Source organism: Mixophyes fleayi, chromosome 1, assembly GCF_038048845.1.
Source record: "Mixophyes fleayi isolate aMixFle1 chromosome 1, aMixFle1.hap1, whole genome shotgun sequence".
NCBI lineage: Eukaryota > Metazoa > Chordata > Amphibia > Anura > Limnodynastidae > Mixophyes > Mixophyes fleayi.
In genome coordinates, this window is record NC_134402.1 from 257,849,923 (window position 1) to 257,876,354 (window position 26,432).

General features: G+C 38.6%; 1 protein-coding gene across 6 annotated transcripts in view; it reads left to right on the plus strand.

Moving 5' to 3' along the window:
* LINGO2 (leucine rich repeat and Ig domain containing 2) overlaps positions 1 to 26,432 on the plus strand; it is a 1,158,257-nt gene that overhangs the window by 380,061 nt on the left and 751,764 nt on the right. For all 6 annotated transcript variants that reach the window (XM_075209906.1, XM_075209933.1, XM_075209916.1 and 3 more), the window contains exon 3: positions 26,263 to 26,328. The gene's annotated coding sequence lies outside the window, so the exon portion shown is untranslated. The remainder of the gene's footprint in view (positions 1 to 26,262; positions 26,329 to 26,432) is intronic.

Genomic DNA, 26,432 nt, shown 5'->3' on the forward strand with positions numbered 1-26,432 from the left:
TCAGTCAAACTTTCTTTGATTGAATTTCTAACTGAGGTAATTTGTTGTAAATATTAAAACATGATAATGTGAATATGTGTTTATTGATTTTTTTCATCGATTTCTGAAAATATTCTGGTAAAATGAGTAAATAGCAAATTCTTATTTGCAAACTGACAAATTAGCACTGACTAATTCAGTACAAAGTGTTAGAAATGCAATTGGAACTGCTAAATGCCAAGTCTTGGATATGTTGCTCACAAATATTAACAAACTGCTAAAAAGAGTGGGATCTATAACTTTGCTTTGTAAATGTTCAATGCAAGTGAAGCTATAATGTAGGATGTGCATGTAAGGAGTGATAAACAGTCTATAAATATAACATGATTTCCCCCGGTTGCACTAAGCCAAAATCATGATTTAAATTCTTAACCAGTTAAGGCCGGGACTCATACTACAACTTATATGATGATGTATGTATATGTGTATATGTGTGATTAGAACATATATGTGTACATATCTGTGTGTGTCCTTTGAAAAATAGATTCAGCGCTACAATACAAATTATTACTTGTTTCATATTTAGTACACAATAGGTGTACAAAAAGAGACTCATATAGACCAACTAAAAACAGCACTGTGACCTATGTTTAGGTCCCAAACAACTGGTTAGCACTTTAGCTGTTTCCATTTCTATTTTACTTACATACTGTCTTTTTGTATTTATGTTCAGATTTTCCAACTTAATCTTGTATTTTATATTGGATTCGGTAAAAAACAGGGAAACCAATGTAGAAACTGACTGAGTGGCTCAGCAGAGGAAGAATGATTTGCAAGGAAATTCAATCTAGCCGCTACCTGCAAAATAGATTGTAGGGATGAGTCTGATTCTGGGGAAGACCAGTAAGGAGGAAATTGCAATAGTCAATTCGGGAGATGATGAGTGCATGAATTAAATTTTTTGCAGTGTCTTGTGTGAGATATCTGCACGTTCTGGAAATGGTTTTCAGATGTATGCAACATGATTTAAATATAGAGTTGAAAGAAAGATGGATTTATGATCATATTGTCAACAGTAATAGAACTTTCAGATAAGTAACTTCTTTACCTCCTAAAAATAACCTTTACCACAATGACCTATTGACTATCCTTCTTTCTGCCATCAGTAACAGTATCAAAGGCACAAAGAGCTACATTAAAGGGTTATCATTTCCATGAGCAGACATTATCTGCCACTTATGTAAACAATCAAACAAAAAGCTGGAGTAAGCTTAACATTTAGTAAGGTCCTCCTTACAGACAGCTTTTGGCAATTTAAACATTGGTAGATTCTAAGGGGGAATTCAATTCAATTGAAATCCCCCCTATATGAATGAGCCTGCAACCGATTTTTCTAGTACAATGTTTAATGTAGACAAATAAGAAAGATTTAAAGCAATGTTTCTCTGATAGCTAGCCCTTTACATTTTAGCTTGGTAGAAGGCTAAGCAAAAAGTTATCTAGAGAAGTGAACTGCAATTATATGGCTATTACTGCCTTAATTTATTTAAACCATGTACCACAGGTTTGTAAATATGGAATAACTAACCCAATTTCAGACCTGTGCTTTTCACAGAAGCAATTAAAATAAAGTGGAGTGGGATTTATCAGCATTTCTGAGACCTTAATGACACCACACAGAGGAAATGATCCCAAATTAAGTGTAAAAATATTATTTAAAAATAATTCTTCTGAGACTTTAATGGGAATCATGCGTCACTGTGAACATTTTTCTATATTATTAGAAAAGGAGTCCCTGTCACTTTCTACCATTATTATTTTAAAAGGAAGTACAAGTAAATAACTACACTTACACAGTTATCACATTAATCAACCTACAATTTTCTTGCCCGGTAGTAAATAGTGACGCATGTAAGGGAAAAGAACAGTAAAAATATTGCAGTTTACATGAAACTGTAAAATAAAATAAACTGTATAATAATAAAATATTGCAGTCTACACAAAACAATCTCAATGGCACTCGTTCTTTGTTCCTATTTGTTATGTATGTAGAGGGGGGCTGAAATGGAGTAGTTTAATTGGTGCAGCAGGTGCGGTACACCGGGGTCCATGGAAATAATGGGGCCCTTGCACAGGGATCTAGCAAGCTGTGGGCCCTAATTCCATCCTCTCTGCTACCCTGCACCGTGGCCCACAGCTCGCTAGTTCCGTCTCTGGTCTAATATACCCATTACTTCTAATACTGTATATAATAGTTGCAAAACTGATAATAAATCTACTCCTGGGTGAAAGAGAAAACAAAGCTTACAAATTAACAATGAAACTGTAAAGTGCAAAGCAAACAAAACTCATTATGATTTGCATGGATTATACATTCTCATACTGTCAGCAGACACATCGGGAGCAAAACAAAAAAATATGATATATTAAGGCAAAGAACAGAAACATTATTCAGTTTCAGTCAGTTATTTTCCAAAATGTTAATTGTGTTAATTATATCTCAGTGAATAGGGACCTATCATAACAGATTTGTAATTAAAGAAAACAAGAGTATTAGATTGATCATTATAATTTGCTTATAGTTGTGATGCCCTTTTGTCTCCGAAATTTACATGCTGAGACATAAACACACATTTTAAATAAGAAAGACTATTTTTTTTTTACAAAGTTAAGAAATTCAGTTTTTAATGAGACGTAAAAGTTTTTGTTAACCCTTATTTAACTGAGGAGACTGTGTTGATTCTTCGGTATCCAGTTAACAACATGTGGCAGTTTGGTTGCGTGATCGCTTCAGGGACAATGCAAAGTCTGGATGTCACTTCTCAGTTGTCACTTTGAGAGGCATCATTCCTGCCTTTCAGAACAAATCATGAGGGTCAGGTATAGCCAAAGGCAGGAAAAATGTTTGGAATGTAATGGTACAACTCATGCTGAACCTGCATCCATGTTCTTTATTTTCATTGTACACATTGCCCATATTTAAACATCTCAACCCAGGCCTTTTCATTTAATTTGGTTACATGTTTAAAAATCCAGGCTTGATATTTCAGCTGGTGTATTTTGCTAATGCTAGTGGTAATAAAGCAGATTAAATGAGTACAGATGCATCCTCATCTTAATCCAACTAAGTTAAAATAAAAAAAAATGTAAAGGGTGTTAAACATTTATCAGTTGCGTATGGAAAGTAAACTTGTATTTGCAGATTCTGGTGAAGTTGTCTTAAAAATTAAATTACATTTTGCTTGTATCAAGTGCATCTGAGAAGCACAACTTTTTTTAATTATCCAAATCACCAGTCACTATTGCAAGACACAAATTGTCAGTTTAAAATTTTTTGATGGATAACATGGAAATGATCAACTGCATAGTTGTATACAAAGTGTCAGTTGGTGTTGCCAGAAAACAAAGCCCAGAATGTTGGCCCTGATGATCATATGGAAAGGCATCAAAGTTTCAGATGCCAAACAAACCAGATGCTAGTGGCACAAAAATGAACTTGTACTTGTCCTTAATAATTATGAAGATTTAAATGTTAACTGTACAGTATTATAACCAACATGTTCATCATCACCATCACCTTCATCATCATCAGTTGATGTGAAATGCAAACTACAACTGTCAGTCATCTTCAGTTAACGTTGGTAACAATTCTATGGGCAAATTTTATGAGTGCGTTGTGCCCCCTGTTGATCCAACAGGGTTTCTTATGGCTAATAGGAAGGTGACAGGACTAATTAGAGCGTTGGTAGGTCAATCGCAGTGAATCGTAATTTACCAGCAGAATTTGTAATATATCTATTTCATTCTGATTCACTAATTTTGAGCTGAAATATGTCTGAGTCACTGCAAACAGAATTCCTGGGGTTTTCTATAATCCTACCAGAACATACATCATAAGTTTTAATATTTTTCACTTAAAGATTTCTCATCCACTGGACATGCATATGGCCTGATCGTATCACTTGACCTGAGAGCTGCATGATAGTTTAGCTTACAACTATTTGCTGAGTCATAGTAGAATGGTTACCACAGCAACTTGGCAATTTTTGGTTATACCCTGTATTAAAATGATATAGTAATAGAAAAGGGAAGGTGGAGTTGCTTTATATGTAAATAATCAGATAATACATGGCACAGCAGGCAGGATTGAGGCTATTTGGGTCACTCTAGAGACTTGTGAGATGTTTTTCGCTTATGAACAATTTCTAGACCACCAAGACAAGATCAGGAATTAACATAGAAAGTCACTGATATGTCAATGAAAGGTAAGTTGATAACTATAGAAGATTTTAATATGCCTGAGTGGTGCCAGTCATGTGACATACGGGCATTGTGGCTACCAGTAAGCTGTACATCATTGTCATTGCTGCACCACCCACCAATGATATACAGTTCTGCTACATAAATTAGTTCCTATAAAATAGTTTTTTACAGTACAGTAAAAGGTACAGTACTATCTACAATCTACAGCTGATTTTCAGACTTGTAGTATCTGGGAAAACCCATTTCAATGCTTACCACCTTCCTGTAATAAAAGCATTGTAGTGGTTCATCATAAACGTTCTCTCTGTCCAGAATAATTTTACAGTGACTGTGAGGGAAAATACCCAGGGGCGCACATTTTATCTACAATTAGAGAGTCTGGTGGAAAGAACCAAGGTCAATCATGAGTCTTTGATATTAACCACTATAACCTCCAAACCTGCTTTGGGATCATAGAGTACACACCATTAAATCTTTGCTTTAAGTGTTGAAACTAAATAAACTCATTATTCAAGAAACGGCGAGCCAAGGACCAAAATTTGTAAAGGGGGCCATAATTCTTATGGGCAGCCCTCTATAGGACAAGAATGCAGGAATACACTTTAAACACTTAATACATAGAAATCACAATAAAAAAAATGTGTTTTCAACTCTGTAATATTTCTATATAGTTTAATTTATTGATGGACTAAATGTCCATCAATTATGACAAGGTGACCGTATTCAGAACCTGCATTGAGAATTACTTTCTATTACAGGGTACAAACCCAATGCATGATTAAAGGTTTAGAACTCCCTAAGCTAATTGTAACACCCCTTCACCTTCCACACCAGGCTAATATGCAGAAGGTAAAAATGGACACATCCTTAAAATCCGGCTTCTTTCACCCCTTCCCCCCACACCAGCGGCACCAATGTTTATGTTCCCGATCTTTCGAAACTGAGCTTCAATTGACTTTTTAAAATTGTCAAGTCAATATTTGTCACTCATTTACATTTCATTAAAGTCAGAACTGTACAGCAGAGTGGAGGGATGCATGAGTGATATTGAAGGTAAAGATATGAAGTTGAAGGGGGAATGGCTGTCACACCTGCACCTGTTGCCATTCTTCTCTCTCCTACTCGCTTATCCTCAAGTGCCTGTCTAAAAATAACTCATTGTCTTCAACGTCAAAATGACAACCATACTACATTTTTTGTTCATGTTTTCTTTTTACTTTGGAGAACATCTGTTTTTTAAAAAGAATTCCAGTTTATACCTCTCCCTGTCACAATTTTACACCCCCTAAAGCCTAATGCACTAGGCTACAGCCTAGTCAGCCTATTGGATAATCAGGCTCTGTACAAACCTCTCTCTGTTGCATCCAAAGTATCCTCCTGCATCCTTGCCCAGTGTATTGTTAGTAACAGTGGTGATGCACCTTTCCATATAATTGACACATTTGAGTGCATTGACAAAATCCCTCTCCCCCTTGAAATGTATCTTATCATTTTACATAACTGTAGAAGCAATGATTTAGCAGCAAAGACTCCCTGGATAATATTATAAAATATTGCTAAACTATGTCACCAGACAGTGCATCTACGATTTTACATTTTAAGTTCTTTAACTCTGTCCTTATATTTATGCATTTTAACCTGTTTCCTCTTTTAAAATGCATCTGGACTTAACAGAAGTCATCCTATTGAAAGTACTGGATTTGTATAGATTGTTGAGACCTCCAAGACTTTGCGGGACTTTTTGATTTTTTAATATGCCTGTAATAATATACAATCTATTGCAGGTCATGTCTGTTTATGCATGTCACAGAAAATTGCAAGATACAGTAATTCCTTCAAAACAATAGATATATCTGACACCTCACACAGAATTAATACTTACAATAATTTCTACAGGTATAGTTTTTATCAATATTTTTTATTTTTCAAACCACCAAATACTGGAGACATTTCTAATGTAGTTAGAATGAAAGTAATTTACAGCAGCCATTTTTTGCTTATGTGTTTTGTTTTTGACGGTCGCTGAATTAAATAACTTAGAAAGATGGGATTACTTTGAAAGTTAGAAGCTTTATTACTCTCCATTCTTCTTAAATGCCACTTCTAAAATTTATTTCTAGTCAGTAAGTTATATTGTTTTAGAATAGAATAGACTGAATTATGGTAAGTTCAAAGCAACTGCATTGGCCAGAGGCTGAAAATGCTTGGCTTTCACCAATTTAAGTATTTATGTTATATAATGTTTACAGAAAGGAAAAAGGCATTTGGCTAGTACTATATTTACATTGTCTGTTCTATACTGAAAGCTAGCAGGACAAAAAGTATAATGACTAGGGGCTAGATTTACTAAGCTGCGGGTTTGAAAAAGTGGGGATGTTGCCTATAGCAACCAATCAGATTCTAGCTGTCATTTTGTAGAAGGTACTAAATAAATGAAAGCTAGAATCTGATTGGTTGCTATAGGCAACATCCCCATTTTTTTCAAACCCGCAGCTTAGTAAATCTAGCCCTAGGTGTAAACAGTTTTTGAAATCCATTATACATATTCATATAATTCATTTACCTATTATTATTTCAAAGTTCTAGTGACAATATGAAAATTCCCTAAACAAACAGTAGAATATATTAAATGAGGGAAAAATAGAGTAAATATGTTGTTGTATACCAATTATGTGCTGTATTATTTTATTCTACTAACATATTCTAAAGGGACAATGCATTGTATTGCCAACTTTAAAAATAACTTTTTAATATATTATACATGCAGGATATAATTGCTGCTTTTGATTCTCTATCTTTTCTCACCTCAGTGGATATACTGTATTCATATATATATTTGTCACCACCCTACTGTACAGTCATGGCCAAAAGTATTGAGAGTGACACAAATGTTATTTTTCAAGTCTGCTGCCTCAGTTTTTATGATGGCAATTTGCATATACTCCAGAATGTCATGGAGTGATCAGATGAATTGTAATTCATTTCAAAGTCCCTCTTTGCCATGACAATGAACTTTACTCCAAAAACAACATGTCCACTGCATTTCAGCCCTGCCACAAAAGGACCAGCTGATATCAGGTCAGTGATTCTCTCATTAACACAAGTGAGATTGTTAACGAGATTAAGGCTGGAGATCCTCTGTCATGCTGATTGAGTAAGAATAACAGACTGGAAGTTTTAAAAGGAGGGTGGTGCTTGAAGTCATTGTTCTTCCTCTGTTAACCATGGTTAACTGCAAGGAAACACATACAGTCATCATTTTCTCCACAAAAAAGGCTTCACAGGCAAGGATATTGCTGCTAGTAAGATTGCACCTAAATCAACCATTTATCGGATCATCAATTACTTCAAGGAGAGTGGTTGTGAAGAAGGCTTCAGGTCACTCGAGCGCCCAGCAAGTGCCAGGACCATCTCCTAAAGTTGATTCAGCCGCAGAATTGGGGCACCACCAGTGCAGAGCTTGCTCAGGAATGGCAGCAGGCAAGTGTGAGTGCATCTGCACAGTTAGCAAAGACTTTTGGAGAACGGCCTGGTGTCAAGAAGGCCAGCAAAGAAGCCACTTCTCTTCAGGAGAAACATAACAGACAGACTGATATTCTGCAAAAGGTACAGGGATTGGGCTGCTGAGGACTGGGGTAAAGTCTTTTCTCTGATGAATACCCTTTCAGATTGTTTGAGGCATCTGGAATAATGCTTGTCTGGAGAAGGAAAGGTTAGCGCTACCATCAGTCCTGTGTCATGCCAACAGGAAAGCATCCTGAGACCATTTATATGTAGGGTTGCTTCTCCGCCAAGGGAGTGGGCTCACTCACAATTTTGCTAAGAACACAGCCAAAAGTGATAACTAAGTGGTTAGGTTATCCAGGGCCGGTGCTAGGGTCCATGGCGCCCTAGGCATTTTTACAAAATTGGCGCCCCCCCGCAAAAATCGGTGCCCTGCTCCCCCCTCACCCCGTCTTTCCTTACCTTGTCTCACCACCGCCGTCTCTCTGCTCCGTCTCCTCCCACTTACTGACACTAGTGAGTGGAGGGGAGGAGACGGAGCAGAGAGGCGGTGGTGGTGAGCAATAGCCTCTTCCCCCCTCCCCGTGCATCTGAATGCTGTGCGGCGGCCGTGACAGGTATGGTCAGCGGTCGCCGCACAGTTTTAAAGTCATTTACCATTCTGTGGCGCCTTGCAGGCGCCCTCCAGAGCCCGGCACCCTAGGCAAGTGCCTAACTTTGCCTAATGGGAGCGCCAGGCCTGAGGTTATCAAAACATCAAAATGTTGGGTCCATGGCCAGGAAACTCCCCAGACCTTAATCCCATTGAGAACTTGTGGTCAATCCTCAAAAGGCGGGTGGTTAAACAAAAGCCCACAAATTCTGACAAACTCCAAGCACTGATTAGGCAAGAATGGGCGATCATCAGTCAGCATGTGGCCCAGAAGTTGATTGACAGCATGCCAGGGTGAATTGCAAAAGGCCTTCAAAAAAAAGGGCCAACACTGCAAATATTGACTCTTTGCATAAACTTAATGTTATTGTCAATAAAAACCTTTGACACTTAAGAAATGCTTGTAATTTTACTTCAGTATACCATAGAAACATCTGACAAAAAGGTCTAAAAACACTGAAGCAGCAAACTTTGTGAATACCAATATTTGTGTCATTCTCAAAACATTTGGCCATGACTGTAAAGAGAAGCACTTTAAATTTGACAATCTCTCAAAATAATCAGTATATGAATTATTAATGGGATTTACCATTCAATTGCATGAAAACAATCCAAAAACCCACACATAACTACTTAACAGCATTTAGGCCATTTATTTAGTGAATACACACACACTGTATTAGGGCAGGGTTAACTGTTCAAATCATATGGGGGCTTTTTGGACACTTTGGCCCTAGACAGTCCTCTCACTTTCTTTCTGCAGTGTTCACATTGACTTACTGAGAACTTATTTCAATGATGAGTCCAGTAAAGACACTGTAGTGTGACCATTCAATAATATGAATCCCTGCATGTGTCTCAGAATTTTATTGACATCCACGGGACACTTGTGTTCATAGTGACCTTAGCCAACTCTGTCCCACTGCACCTGTATCACTACATCTGTCCCCCAGGCTGATCCAGACAGGCAAAATGGCAAAAATAAAAAACACACAATACCCAGCACTCTGCATATGACATCTCACCTTACTTGGCCCAAACCTACATGTCATGCCTAATAATGCAGGTCTGACCACAAGATTCAATATCAGAGAGCTAAATGATCATTTCATAACTGGACCTTGTCTAAATTGGAGTTATAACACACTGGTGAAAGAAGTCCATGGTGGTACACAGTGTAGGAATAGCTTTTGGATCTCTTTAGTAATTTCTAGAGATGCTTGAACCAGCCACATGTTTCAAGAACCTAGTTGTGCAGCTAAATTTGAGAAAGTCAAACAAATTGTGGCTTATTGGTTAACACATCTGCCTCACAACACTGGGGTCATGAGTTCATTTACCGACCATGGCCTTATCTGTGCGGAGTTTGTATGCTCTCCCCGTACTTGCATGGGTTTCCTCTGGGTGCCCCGATTTCCTCCCACAATCCAAAAACATACTAGTAGGTTAATTAGCTGCTATCAAATTAACCCTAGTCAGTCTGTCTGTCTGTGTTTTAGGGAATTTAGATTGTAAGCTCTATTGGGGCAGGAACTGATGTGAGTGAGTTCTCTGTACAGTACTGCGGAATTAGTGGTGCAATATAAATAAATAATAATGATGATAATACTTGCGACTTAATTACATGTGGACGTATTCATAGATGTGCCTCTCAGGAGATATATCTCTTGCTGATGCTAGAGGCCTGGTGCAAAAATATGCAATGATAATATCTAACTGTCTATGTTTGGCTGTTTGTAAATTAGATTGTGTAGGGTATTTTCACTTCTGAATTGAGTACGAACACATCTGACAATGCATACAGTGCTCAAATGTGCGCACATATAAAAAAGCTTGATTGTGTGTAGAATATTTTCTGTGGTCAGTATTTGTCAGTGGCCTGAGAACTACCCTGCTATTTATTAACATATGTTTTATACCATAGATTTAAGCTAATTATTCATAAACCTGATCTAAATGTATTTCCCAAAATAAATAAAAAATATCTTTATTTAAATGTCAACTGTCTTCAACTCATGATGGATTTTAACTTTGAATTTATGTACTTTGTCAACTGTAGCCTAACTGTTAACATGAGTTAATTTGTGCAGAATGGGAAAATGTTTTTAAATGCAATAAGACATAGCGTTTCTTCAGTAAAAATGATTTATGGAGTTTAAGAGTGATCGGCAGTATCACGGTTTTATATATATATATATATATATATATATATATATATATATATATATATTATATATATATTCTAAATTAAAGGGTTTGTAGCATGTTTCTCTAATTTGACAGTCCAATGTGAAATTGATACTAAAAACTGATATCCTCTGATGAGTCTATTTTCAGAGCATGATATATCTTGCGGGCTTTTATGCCCTTGGCTCTCCTTGTGCTGTAAAGAATCCTCTATCAATTTCCATGCTGATACCGAGCTGTCTTGTAAGTGAATATGATCATGCTACATACAAAAATAACTGAACAATAATTAAAAATGAACAATAAGCTCAAGAGTGCACATTTTACCATCATTTACCAAAGGAAAATGCTTATTTAATTAATCTTGCTAGAAAACATATTTAGGTCATACATCTTGCCTCAAGGACAACATAACACGCATATACACACATGTAAAAAAGCTAGTTGGAGTATATACTCCTCCATAAAAAAAATGTGTGTGTGTGATTTCACAGAGAGGCACTGCCTAGATCAATGTTGTTTGGCTCCAGCACAACAGTTATGCTTTGTTGCAATATTTTGTATCACGAAAAAAAAAATTTATGTTATTAAGTTATGTCAGTAACTGTTGTTAACAAATGTCCTAAAAAAAGTGATGCGGTAAACTGCAATATTTAATGCAACAAAGGAAGAGCAAAATTTTAAACTGTCCTGCGAAATATTCACCTTATTTACATTCAGGTTTGTAATTTCACACAAACCATACCACAAAGCAAAACTAGAACATTATATCACTGGAACTTCACACCTCTGTCTGTCAGCTGCAAAATTCATCTGACTCGAATCCCACCAATACTTCGTGCATCTCTAAATGAAATAGAATGAGCCTAACAATTCCAATATGATGGTAGTATTAAACGTATACAATAAATTTACTTTAGGGGACTTGATGTCATATTTAGCATGCATAGTTACTTGCATGATCAGTGAATATACACAGTACACCCCTGTTCACAGGTAGCTGTTAACTGAATGTTCTGTGCCAAGCATTAAGTTCTATGCAGGGCACCATTGTGGCTAAGTGGTTAGCACTTCTGCCTCACAGCCCTGGGGTCATGAGTTCAATTCACGACCATGGCCTTATCTGTGTGGAGTTTGTAATGGGGCAGGGACTGATGTGATTGATTTCTCTGTACAGCGCTGCGGAATCAGTGGCGCTATATAAATAAATGATGATGATGATGATATCTAAATTGTGTGACATCACAAATGCTGGTTACATGTGATTCAGTGATGTACCCCTAGTTTAGGGTGTTAAATGGCAACTTACCTGCAGTTTGCAAGTAATCTTTCACAGCTTTGAAGCAGCATACACATTACCTATTTAACTCTATGACATTTAAAAACATCACATGTGGTAGTGCTAAATGTGGTCTAAAGCTATGATGTAATAAATATAGCAGAAAATAATTATATACAACAATTTAAATCAAGAGATTAAAATTATCTTATATTTGGATAGACTCTCACAATTATGTTTATACCATAAATTTACACTTTCCTACTTTTCATGGCCTCACTTAGGAAGATATTGATACAATCTTTGCAAAGAAAAGCCAATCACATCATGAAGTTGGCGGGACAAGGTGTATAATGATGCTTATTGAATAATCATGTCCCTGCCCAGAAAGTGTTCACTGAGGTGAGCAGGGTTTAATGATGCAATTTGAGTCATTAATTCACCTCTCCATTCACCTTGCAGACAAGTAAATTCCATACTGGGTCTCACGAGAGTCTGGTATTCCTCACCCTAATTCACAAGTCTCTTGAACATACTGTAAGATTAGACAACTATGCAAATCTGCATAGTTCCCATAATGTGTGACCACCTCTTCCCAACTAAACACAATAGCACTTAAGTGCAAAATATATATATATACATAAAAATGCCAATAAATAACTCATATTCACATTTAATGAATAGCCCTCCTCCCCAAACTCAGCCCCACATTCAATTAATAGCCCCAAACTACCCCAGCATTAAAAGTCCCATCACCCCATCTTAATTTAATAGGCCCCACTATTAAGTTAAATATCCCACCAATAAATTAAATTGCCTTACCATCACCCCACAAATAAAATAGCATCCATTTAATTATTAGCCCCCACCTAAACTGCACTATTAAATTAATAGCCTAACTCTCACCCATGTAATATTAAGACAGTCGTCCTCCCTTCGCTCATATCATACATTATAATAAGAAACCCCTCCTTTTCTCACACATTAGAGCAGCACCCCCTTCACACATTAGAACAGACTTTGCATTTCATCTACTAAGACTTCATCAGGAGAGGTGATGAAGTCTTATTAGATGAAATGCATACAGGTGGTTATGGATCTAGCTTTTATTTTGTGGAAGTTTCGTAGAGCAAAAAGAGCAAATAGAACAGTGCTTCGGTGAGCAAAAAGAAAAGCTCCATCTGCGTAGATCATTATCTGATCTTATTACATTTCAATATGTTGGCCAAACACTGGGTATTCCTCAAAGAAAAAAGTAACATCTGTGCAGATAGAAAGAGTTAACCAGGATAATGATAATATAAACTAAAACTGTGTTCACTGTATTCTATTATGTTTACCATTTAAACAGATTGAATAGAGAGGTATTGTGTGTGCTGGACAGAATAGCTTAGAAATGGTGGACGTTGGGACTGCACACATTATGGATGCATAGGTATAAGATGAAGACTATGTATGATAAAATAGACATTTCATCCTCAAGTAAAAAACAGTTGGTACCTTAAATATTAAATTATTCTGCAATAATAGGTGCTATAAAATTAAGTTTTTAGTTTGCATATTTGTGCCTCTTAAGTCACATCTCCAACAGAAAATAATAATTTTCTGTTTACAGTGACAACTTTGAATACCTATTGTGCCACATGATCTGAGGTTGCATAGTGCATAGACTGCAAAGTTGGAAGGTCCTGGTCAAAGCTTGTACTCCTTGTAGATTTGTACTTTATCCCACTAAACCCGGTGTCATTGTGGTGGAAAGTTGTTACAAGAACATTGAGGTGGGTCATTATAACCCGAGTATATTTAATGCCCGATTTTGAAATTTTTAGGATAACGTTAGAAGATTATTAGTATATTTGGAATAATGAACTATTTTGATTTAAAAAAAAGTCATAGAGGATAGAGAAGGCATTTTTTTTATTTCTATGCAGTCTTCAAAAAAATGAACTAAATTGACAACTTCAGTGTTATTGTTAATATCTGAACAAAACATAAACTTTTCATCTAAAATGAAACTGTTCATTGACTTAAGTATGAGATCTTTGAAAAGTAAAACAATACAAAAAAGGAAATCAGTCTTACAACTAATCAGTCTCACCCAGCTCATCACTACAATCACTGCAATATGAAATCAGGTGTTCCAGGCATATAAATTTGTAACACGCTTGGCATGTATGAGTGGTCTTACGATACACACTTGACATCCTTTTCGTACTCCTGGTACATTTGCTGGTGGCTCCTCTGAAAATTCTCCAGTGAAATCTCTAATTATTTTGTGCATTACTTTTAGTAAATGAAATACATCTTTGCAGGTGCTCAAGTGTTCATTTAGGAGAGCAAGGCCCAAGGTTTTTATGAATTTATGTAGTTTTTGCGACATGCTATTAATATTACACTGATATATTTTCATTATATTGATTCCAGCCATATTTAGCATGGCATGAAAAATAGTGGCCATTTCCTTGAATTGTGGACATAATTCATTGACGTTCTCGTTCTTCTGGATCCATTTTGATAGAAAATCTAAAAATATATCAAAAGAATAAATAAAACATCACATACTAAAATGGCACAAAATTGTTACACCGACATTGAGGATGGGTCATAATAACCTCTTTGGAGTTTGCAGACATCTAGTTCTCTGCGCTAATACTGACTGACTGGATGGTAGCAGGAAATGGGTAGGAGTAGGGATGTGCACGGGCGACTTTTGAGGTCTCGTGTTTTGTGCTTTGGATCCGGATTTTCTCGATGTTTTGGGTTCGGATTTGTTTCGCAAAACACCTGCCGAAAGGTTTTGGTTCGGATTTAAGGTTTTGGATTCGGATTTTTTTTGAAAAAAGCATAAAAAGTTAAAAAAATCAATTTTTTTTGGGCTTATTTTCACTCCTACGCTATTATTGACCTCAATAACATTCAATAACAAGCATTTCCACTAATTTACCATGTATTCTGAACACCTCACAATATAGTTCTTAGTCCAAAACGTTGCAACGAGCTATCTTTCTGGACTGCGTAGTGGAGTGGTCCCCACAATATAATAAGAAAACCATCAACTGGTCTTAATCGCACCAAAACATGTACCTGGACTGCGTAGAGGAGTGGGTCACCACAATATAAATTAAAAACCCTGAACTTGTATGATTCGCTCCAATAATGTACCTGGACTGCGTTGAGGAGTGGGTCACCACAATATAAATTAAAAACCCTGAACTTGTATGATTCGCACCAATAATGTACCTGGACTGCGTAGAGGAGTGGGTCACCACAATATAAATTAAAAACCCTGAACTTGTATGATTCGCACCACTAATGTACCGGGACTGCGTAGAGGAGTGGGTCACCACAATATAAATTAAAAACCCTGAACTTGTATGATTCGCACCAATAATGTACCTGGACTGCGTAGAGGAGTGGGTCACCACAATATAAATTAAAAACCCTGAACTTGTATGATTCGCACCAATAATGTACCTGGACTGCGTAGAGGAGTGGGTCACCACAATATAAATTAAAAACCCTGAACTTGTATGATTCGCACCAATAATGTACCTGGACTGCGTAGAGGAGTGGGTCACCACAATATATATAATAAGAAAACCATCATCTGGTATGAATCGCACCGAATAATGTACCTGGACTGCGTAGAGGAGTGGGTCACCACAATATAAATTAAAAACCCTGAACTTGTATGATTCGCACCAATAATGTACCTGGACTGCGTAGAGGAGTGGGTCACCACAATATATATAATAAAAAAACCATCAACTTGTATGATTCGCACCAGTAATGTACCTGGATTGCGTAGAGGAGTGGGTCACCACAATATATATAATAAGAAAACCATCAACTTGTATGATTCGCACCAATAATGTACCTGGACTGCGTAGAGGAGTGGGTCACCACAATATAAATTAAAAACCCTGAACTTGTATGATTCGCACCAATAATGTACCTGGACTGCGTAGAGGAGTGGGTCACCACAATATAAATTAAAAACCCTGAACTTGTATGATTCGCACCAATAATGTACCTGGACTGCGTAGAGGAGTGGGTCACCACAATATAAATTAAAAACCCTGAACTTGTATGATTCGCACCAATAATGTACCTGGACTGCGTAGAGGAGTGGGTCACCACAATATAAATTAAAAACCCTGAACTTGTATGATTCGCACCAATAATGTACCTGGACTGCGTATAGGGAGTGGGTCACCACAATATAAATTAAAAACCCTGAACTTGTATGATTCGCTCAAATAATGTACCTGGACTGCGTAGAGGAGTGGGTCACCACAATATAAATTAAAAACCCTGAACTTGTATGATTCGCTCCAATAATGTACCTGGACTGCGTAGAGGAGTGGGTCACCACAATATAAATTAAAAACCCTGAACTTGTATGATTCGCACGAATAATGTACCTGGACTGCGTAGAGGAGTGGGTCACCACAATATATATAATAAGAAAACCATCAACTTGTATGATTCGCACCAATAATGTACCTGGACTGCGTAGAGGAGTGGGTCACCACAATATTATTAAAAAACCCTACACAGGTCTGAATTCCACCCAAAAAGTTTATGGACTGTGTAGTGTAGTGTTCCCCACAAGATTATTTAAAATTTTTGCAGCAACAGTCAACGTTGTTTAATATCTGATACACCTCTATCTGGACTGCATAGTGGAGTGGCCCCGGTACCCAATTTGGTACCGGGGCCACAATACCTCCTCCAAGCATGGTACAGACCATTCGTCATTGAGATCCCATCAAGTATGTTAAAGACAGACAGGGTCGAAGTGTTATTGGTTGACTTTGTAAACCAAAAAACTGTCCCTGTTGCACATAGTCGTGCAATGAAGACTGACTTTTTCATTTAAAGGCACCATCTTTCAAGTGTAGTGTTTGTCAGTCATATTATACTTTTGGTAAAATTGGTTTATTTTGTTCCTCTTTATGGTAACTACTAATAGAATTAAAGTATTAAATAGAATTAAAGTATTAAATAGAGTGGTATAGAGTGGTAGTGTGGTATAGAGTGGTCCCCACAATATAATAATAAAACCCTCAACTGGTCTGAATTCCACCAAACAAGTATCTGGACTGCGTAGTGGGGTGGCCCCGGTACCCAATTTGATACCGGGGCCACAATAAAATAAATACACCCTCAACTGGTCTGAATTCCACCAAACAAGTATCTGGACTGCATAGAGGACTGGCCACTGGCCACCCCAATATAATATATAGAAAACCTTCAACAGGTCAGAATTACATCCAAAAATAGTATCTGGACTGCGTAGAGTAGTGGGCACTGGGCACCACAATAAAAAATATATAGAAAACCTTCAACAGGTCAGAATTACACCCAAAAATAGTATCTGGACTGCGTAGAGTAGTGGGCACTGGGCACCACAATAAAAAATATATAGAAAACCTTCAACAGGTCTGAATTAAACCCAAAAATAGTATCTGGACTGCATAGAGGACTGGCCACTGGCCACCACAATATAATATATAGAAAACCTTCAACAGGTCAGAATTACACCCAAAAATAGTATCTGGACTGCGTAGAGTAGTGGGCACTGGGCACCACAATAAAATATATAAAAAAACCTTCAACAGGTCTGCATTACACTGCACATACGGCTGCTCCTCCATCCTCTCCATCATATACATGTTGGAGTTTCAGCGTGTGAAAACCTCTTGTTTTTTATAATGTCAGTGCATTTTGAATATTTTTCAATTTGCCCCACACCACTGAATGTACTTTATCTATGATACGCATCTATCTATCTTGACTGCGTAGTGTGGTGGCCCCGGTACACAATTTGGTACCGAGGCCACAATATAATTAAAAAACCCTCCACGGGTCAGAATTCCACCAAAAAAGGGTATGGACTGCGTAGTGTGGTGTGCCCGGAACACAATGTTTTACAGCGCCAACAATATAATTAAAAAATTGGGCATCAACTGTCACCGTTGTTTAATATCTGATACACCTAAATATGGACTGCACAGTGGAGTGGCCCCGGTAGTAAATTTGGTGCCGGGGCCACAATACCTCCTCCAACTTCCAAGTGTAGTGTTTATAAAGACAGACAGCGTTGAAGTGTTATTAGTTGACTTTCTTAACCCTAAAATTGTCCCTGTTGCAAATATTCGTGTAATGGACAGTTACTTTTTCATTGAAAGACTCAAGCTTTCAAGTGTAGTGTTTATAAAATATAAACAACAATACAGTAGTTTTAGAGCACGTCAATACCTCTTGTTTTAAATTATGACAGGGCATTTTACTTTTGGTTTAATTTCTTGAATTTGTTTAAATTTGGTTTTACTTTTTGAACATGGCAAACTACTGTTGATTGGTCATATAATGCAAAAAAAAAAGTTCCAAGATGGAATTGTCCTTGGGCCCTCACACCCACCCTTATGTTGTTGAAATAGGACATGCACACTTTAACAAACCAATCATTTCAGCGACAGGGCCTACCAAACAACTTTGGCTGAAATGATTGGTTTGTTTGGGCCCCCACACCAAAAAAGCTATTCATCTCTCCCTGTACAGACTAAACAGGCTCTACTGAGGCAAGATGTCGTCCTCATCCTCAACCTCTGATTCCTCTCCCCCTACAGTGTGTACTTCCTCCCCATCACACATTATCAATTCGTCCCCGCTGGACTCCACAACCAAAGGTCCCTCTGTACTATCTGGAGGGCAGTGCTGTACTTCATTGAGGAATTGATTATTCATTTTTATAAACATCATTTTTTCAACGTTATGAGGAAGCAACCTACTTCGCCGCTCACTGACCAGGTTCCCTGCTGCACTAAAAACTCTTTCCGAGTACACACTGGAGGGGGGACAACTCAGGTAAAATAGAGCCAGTTTGTACAGGGGCTTCCAAACTGCCTTTTTTTCCTGCCAGTAACAATATGGACTGTCTGACATGTCTACTTGGATGGTGTCAGCAAAGTAATCATCCACAATTTTTTCTATTGTGACAGCATCCAATGCAGCGAGAGTAGACATGTCTGCAATGGTTGGCAGGTCCTTCAGTCCGGACCAGATGTTATCAGCATCCCCGCCAGCGCCTCTTTTGGGAAAACTGAGCTTTTTCCTCGCAGCCATAGATGTGGAAGAAAATGAGGGTGGAGCTGTTGGCATGTCACGGTCCTCTCCTGACCAGCAGGTCTTTGCACCGCTGTAGACTTGTGTCCGCCGGAAACAGAGACACAACATACGCTTTAAACCGAGGATCGAGCACGGTGGCCAGAATGTATTCCTCTGACTTTAAAAGAGTGACCACCCTCTGATCCTGGCAAAGCGTACGAAGGGCTACATCCACAAGAGCTACATGCTTGGTGTAATCGCAATGGCTTACCAGCTCCTCCCTCACTTTCTCCAGCTGCTTCTGCAACAGCCTGATCAGGGGAATGACCTGACTCAAGCTGGCAGTGTCGGAACTGACTTCTCGTGTGGCAAGTTCAAATGGCTGCAGAACCTTGCACAACACGGAAATCAGTCTCCACTGCGCTTGACTGAGGCGCATCCCCACTCCTTTGCCTATGTCGTAGGTGGCTGTGTAGGCCTGGATGGCCTTTTGCTGCTCCTCCATCCTCTGCAGCATATAGAGTGTGGAGTTCCAGCGCGTCACAACCTCTTGTTTGAGGTGATGGCAGGGCAGGTTCATGCTTTTTTGATGTGCCTCTAGTCTGCGGTAGGCACTGGCTGAATGCCGAAAGTGTCCAGCAATTTTGCGCGCCACCGCAAGCATCTCCTGCACACCCCTATCACTCTTGAGGTAATGCTGCACCACCAAATTAATGGTGTGGGCAAAACATGGGACGTGCTGGAAATTGCCCATATTTAATATCCGCACAATGTTACTGGCATTGTCTGACACCACAAATCCCCATGAGAGTCTAAGTGGGGTAAGCCACTGGGAGATAATTTCCCTCAGTTTCTCTAATATGTTGTCAGCGTTGTGCCTCTTATTAAAGCCTGTAATACACAATGTTGCCTGTCTTTGCACGAGCAGCCATTTTGTAGATGCTGCTACTGATGCAGCTGTTGCTGTTGCTGCGGAAGGGGATGCATCTACCCAGTCGGCTGTCACAGTCATATAGTCCTTCGTTTGCCCAGAACCACTTGTCCACATGTCCGTGGTTAAGTGGACAGTGGGTACAACCGCATTTTTTAGAGCACTGAGGACACTTGATCGTACTTCTCTGTACATTTTTGGAATCGCCTGCCTAGTGAAGTGGAATCTCGACGGAATTTGGTACCGGGGACACAATACCTCCATCAACCCTCTAAATCCCACTCCACTGATGGCGGACACCGGGCGCACGTCTAACACCAACATTGCAGTTACAGCCGCAGTTATACGCTTTGCAATAGGGTGACTACTATCGTATTTTGTGGTCATGGCAAACGACTGTTGGACGGTCAATTGTTTTGTGAAAGACTTAGCGGTCTTACGACTCCCCCTCTGGGAAGATGACCGACTAACAGCAGCAACAGCAGCAGTGGCAGTAGTAGGCGTACCGCTGCAGGATTCCTCGGATGAATCCCGTATTGAGGAGGACTCAGTCTGGCTGCTGACTTGGGCTGCAGGACTGAATCTGATGGAGATTGTGGAGGAAGTTGACGAGGAGGGTGTGGCTGGTGTGTATCCATCTGGACCACGGGATTTAGGTGTCCCTGTACCGATGAGGGTCCTAGCCCCAGTTCCTGAACTAACCACTGAACTATGAAGGTTATTCAGGTGACGTATAAGGGAGGATGTTCCTAGGTGGGCAAGATCCTTACACCTGCTTATTTAAGCTTTACATAAGGTACATATGGCCATACATTGGTTGTCTGGATTTGGATAAAAATAACTCCAGACCGAAGAGGTGCATTTTTTGGTCTTCTGACCAGGCATGACGATGGGCTTTTTCATCCCATGGACATCAGCTGTTTCCCCCCCTGGTGCCTCATTTACAATAACCACATCACCATCCTCATCATCAAGTTCCTCCACAGCGCCAGCTACATCATCAATAGGCTCCTCCCGAGCCACCTCTTCCCGTACAGTGATGGAAAGGTCAGGCTTGACAACCACCAACACCCTTGGACTCGCCTTGAGGATTTGTGATAATTTCTCTTTAGAAGGCAGAGTTATTTGCTGTTTTGTTGCTGACAGCATAACTCTCTTCAATTTTTTGGAGGGGGGGGAGGAGGAGGAGGGATAAGATCCGTGGGTGAAACTGAACCACTAGTCATGAACACGGGCCAGGGCCTAAGCCGTTCCTTGCCACTCCGTGTCGTAAATGGCATATTGGCAACTTAACGTTTCTCCTCAGATGATTTTAAGTTTCTCTTTTTGCTACTTTTTCTTAACTTGGGCTTTTTGGATTTTACATGCCCGGTACTACGAGATTGGGCATCGGGCTTGGAAGACGACGTTGATGGCATTTCATCGTCTATGTCATGACTAGTGGCAGCAGCTTCAGCATTAGGAGGAAGTGGGTCTTGATCTTTCCCTACTTTATCCTCCAAATTTTTGGTCTCCATTATATGTAGCACAAGATACTGCAGAATGTGTGAACTTGGTAATATTGCAGTACCAATGGACTTATACTGCTGGATTGGTTTTGCAAATTTGGTTATAATTACTTTTTTTTTTTAATTTTTTATTTTAATATTTTTTATAACTTTTTTTTTATTTTTTAAAAACTTGGGAATAATGGGGAAATAACTATGCCCTTAGAAGCACAGAGCACAGGACACAGCACCACTGGACTGAACAGGACACAGCACAGGACCCAGCAGCACTACGGAACTCAGCAGGACAGAGCACAGGACACAGCACCACTGGACTGATACTGCAGAATGTGTGAACTTTGTAATATTGCAGTACCACTGGACTTTTACTGCTGAATGTGTGAACTTGGTAATATTGCAGTACCAATGGGCTTATACTGCTGGATTGGTTTTGTAAATTTGGTTATAATTATATTTTTTTTAAAAAAAAAAAAAAAATTTTTTTTTTAACTTTTTTTTTATTTTTTAAAAACTTGGGAATAATGGGGAAATAACTATGCCCTTAGAAGCACAGAGCACAGGACACAGCACCACTGGACTGAACAGGACACAGCACAGGACCCAGCAGCACTACGGAACTCAGCAGGACAGAGCACAGGACACAGCACCACTGGACTGATACTGCAGAATGTGTGAACTTTGTAATATTGCAGTACCACTGGACTTTTACTGCTGAATGTGTGAACTTGGTAATATTGCAGTACCAATGGGCTTATACTGCAGGATTGGTTGTGCAAATTTTGTGGTAATTAAAAAAAAATTAAATTAGTTTTTGGTATTTTTTTAAATAACTTTTTTTTATTTTTTTAAACACAGGGGAATATTGGGGAAATAACTATGCCCTTAGAAGCACAGAGCACAGGACACAGCACCACTGGACTGAACAGGACACAGCACAGGACCCAGCAGCACCACTGACCTCAGAAGGACAGAGCACAGGACACAGCACCACTGGACTGAGCACAGCACAGCACAGCACAACACAGCACAGCACAGAACTAAACAGCACAGCACAGCACTGAACTGAACAGCACGAGATATAGCAGGACAGAGGACCACCTAACACACCCTCCCTCTACCCTGATCAATGCCCGAGTGAAGATGGCGGCGACTAGCGGGGAATTTATAGGATCCGAGTATCGCGAGATCCGACAACGGGATTATGAGTCAGAGCCTCAGTTTCAGATTTGAATTTGGCGCCAATACCCGGATCTGTCTCGGATCCGACTCGGATCGGCAACGTTTGGGTGGGCTCGTATTTCATAAATCCGAGTGCGCTCATCTCTAGTAGGAAGGGGTCTTAATTCCATCTACTGAGAGGTTTGGCAACATTGCATAGCTAAGTAAAAAGATACACGTCATTTAAAATGTCAATGATGCCGGGTTAATGAATCAAGCTTTTCCTGACTTCTCTCAAAGTACTGCCATTCAACATTCTTCCGAGCCTTAAGGGATGCATTATAACAAAACTACTCTGGTGCTGTCTTTAATTGAAGTTAAAAATGTTGTATTTTTTTTTTTTTTTTTTAAACTAATTATATTGGTAGATTATTGTTTTCCTACAGGCTTAGCACAGTTTATGTATCTACGTTTAACAAGTGAAGGATTCACACCACATCCAAGGTGGGTTGGAAAAGGAAGCCTTCTACATAGTGAAAAAGCTCACCGATACCCCACAAATTCAGAAGGGGGTATTCAATTAGCCCCGAGCTTCTACCGTGTTAAGTTTAACCCGGCTTTCAACTAACAGCTCAGGGAGTAATAACGGTAGTTATGCGCATTATTACCGTAATAACAGTAATAATGCACAGGCCACGTTACTTTTAACAGTAACGTGGCCAATTGAATATGCCCCAGAGTACATTGCTTTGCTAGAATGGGGATATTACTAAGAGATACATTGTCACTTCTAGGGACTAGTTTAAGCAACTAAATGGGCTGTATTGCTTTCACATTGTAGAAGTAGGCATTATAAAGAGACAACAATTATTTTATGGGCTGTTTGCTCATTTAAATTTGTAAAACAAAATGGTAGTGTATTCATATTTATGTATGTTATTTTTTATATTATCACCACCATCTTAAATAAAGAATTCATTAAGAACCCTTGCGCATAGGGTGTGTACTCACATGTATAGAACCTCAAAGATTATTTAATAAAAAAATGGCATTAACATTGAGATTTGTGCAGCTTCTAAGAACCTTGGACTGATTGATTTAATATTTCTCTTAGACTGAAAAAGCTTTTAGGCCAGTACATGTCGTGTTTTTCAATCCAAGGCATGTCATTCTTGTGAAGGAAAAGATAGTGTTAGTGCTCTTGACCTAGGAAGGAGCTCTGTGGAGATACAGAAAGAGACAAATGAAGATGGGTAATATCTGCAAGAGAGCTCTGATTTATTTCATTCCCTCTCACTTATCTGCTGCTCCTGTTATGCAGTCAGGTTATTTCTCCATTCTTTTTTGGTGGAAATTTTGACTTCAAAGGCTCTTAAAATGTACTATATATGTGTCTGGTAATTAGATTAAATAGATGTTCCATTTTTAGATTCTGTACTTTTAATGCATTTGCAGAATGATTACATGGAGGAAAAGCTGGAGAAAGGCTGTGTAGTACATTCATATCGCTTTCTGCAGGCCATATTTATTGAAGTTTAAGAATATGGGTCTCTGTCATTGTGAAATCTATGGGAAACCTAGCAAAAAATCTACTGAAAAATACTTTAAAAACACATTATAGTTATATATCTATATACCTCTCTCTTTCTCTCTCTCTCTGTATATAAGCTTTGTACTGTGTATAAGGATGCATATAGTTGTGAACAGTACTTACTAATTATTCTGACAGAAGTATAGAAAGGGCAGTGATAAAATCAGTTTACCCAGGAGCTAACATCACAGTGATATGAAGTGGGCGATGTCACATCAAGAGGATGAGGAACAATGTATCTTCTTACAGTCAGTTAGTTGGCAGTTTTCAATTAAACACTACGGACCTTATTTAGAGTCGGATGCAATGTGCGTCTAAGACATGTAGGAGTGGTAGTGTGCCGCAGCTTGGTAGGGTATTACAAGTAGCATGTAACCCCAGTTGCATCCCACTCGTAATACCCCACCGAGCTGCCAGCCTTTCGCGCAGCTAGCGAACTACTTGCGCCACCTAATTCCTGCCTCACAGTTTTAGCCCTTTTTTGACGTGTGTTGCGTCTGCACTTTACTGCATCTAGGATTTACTTACGGGGTCACACCTTCACAATTCCGCGTTACGCCCTTTCCCGGGAAGTAAGCCGCAAGTTGTCGCAAGTGTTAATTGTGTCCAAGATACAGCCGGATATGGTGCTTGCTGCACATGCGTGATAGTGATTTTTGGTTGATGCGCCTAAAACGAACTTTGCATCCGACTCTAAATGAGGCCCTACATGTATATATGAAACTCCCATGATATTTAACTCAAGGACCACACAAGTTCACCTTATTCTTGAAAGGATCATGTTATAGAGTCAATCTTATAGCAAGAAGAGAAAATCATACAGCATTCACCCAATCTTCAATTAATGTCATCACTTGCCTGAAAATCTGACAAACTGAGAGCTCACTCATATTTGACTACATCCCATTCAGGAAAAGTGGTTTCTACCAATATTTACCAGCCAATGTTTTATAAATAATTCATTATCTTTTGATATGTACCATTCTCCTTAGCCATGTGACAAAAGGTGAGGGATACAAACTTGTTTCATTATTTATTCTTGTTTAGTGGCACTTTGTGTAATATTGGGCTGCACTGTTTTGTGCGCTAATATAAAGTATCATTATTTTTATCTGACCATGTATACATAGATTTACTATTAGCAAAACAGAGGATTTGTCATAGTTATAGAGTGTGTAATGCCGGGAAATTGATAATTATGTCATAATGTTGTCTTAAAACTTTTTTCCTAGAGTGTAGAATAGTATGGTTTTCTACCATCACTTTCTGATTTCTCCAGGATTCAGAGACCAGAAAGCACTGTGAGCAGTTGTCAGCCAGGGAGTCAAAGATGGGCCATTTGACTAGTTGTGTGGAGTGGTGTTGATGCTACAAAATATGAGGCTGGAATTTTCATTTTAGATTCAAAAACACTAATAAGGACATTTGTTGTTAAATTGTCATCTCAATGCTGACTTCAATATTAAAACTTATGCCTGTATTTTTTTCATTATCTTTCCATTTCAGTAATCACATTGGTAAACTAATTGGTACATTTATCAATACAAAATATTTAGTTTCATTATTTAATTACTAAAACACAAATCTTGATATTTATTTTCGAGCCACAAATGAAGAATGGACATTTTATAATTTTAATGGAGAATACACATTTAGTACCACAATACACTGTAATTTAATATATGCCAAAATGAATGATTAGTTTTTTTAATGCAGAAATTTCAGCTCCTCACTTGGAAGAGGTGCTCCACCCTCATCCAGGTTGATTCTTATTTTGTCTGGTGGGTGTGGGGATGGCATCCTCGACTCCTCAGACATGGAGAGTGGTGCTTGGATGTGACATCATAACCGAGCACCACACTTCCAGCATAACGCTGACACAGGTAAGAAGCTGCCTGCTATTTATCCTACATGTCAGCAGCAAAGCTCCCAAAAGTAGTTATCATTGTTATATAAATGTTAAGAATTGGGGACACCTATTGGAGTCTCCTGTAGTTCTACTGTATGAGGTCTCTCCTGGTAAAAAAATAAATAATAGAAAAATAAAACAGTTTAAAAACCAATGCAAAACTTATACCCTTTTTTCTATTCAAACAGGTCAAGCTGGAATTGAATAAACTTGTGCATTCAGTGTCTCTGTGTATTGGATCTTGGGTATGACAGGTAAGTAAAAGAAACAGATCATAAAGTGCAACCTAGGTAAAATTTTAGCCCTGCATATACTTTACCAAAGACATTCACTGATTTGTACAAATAGAAATAATAAT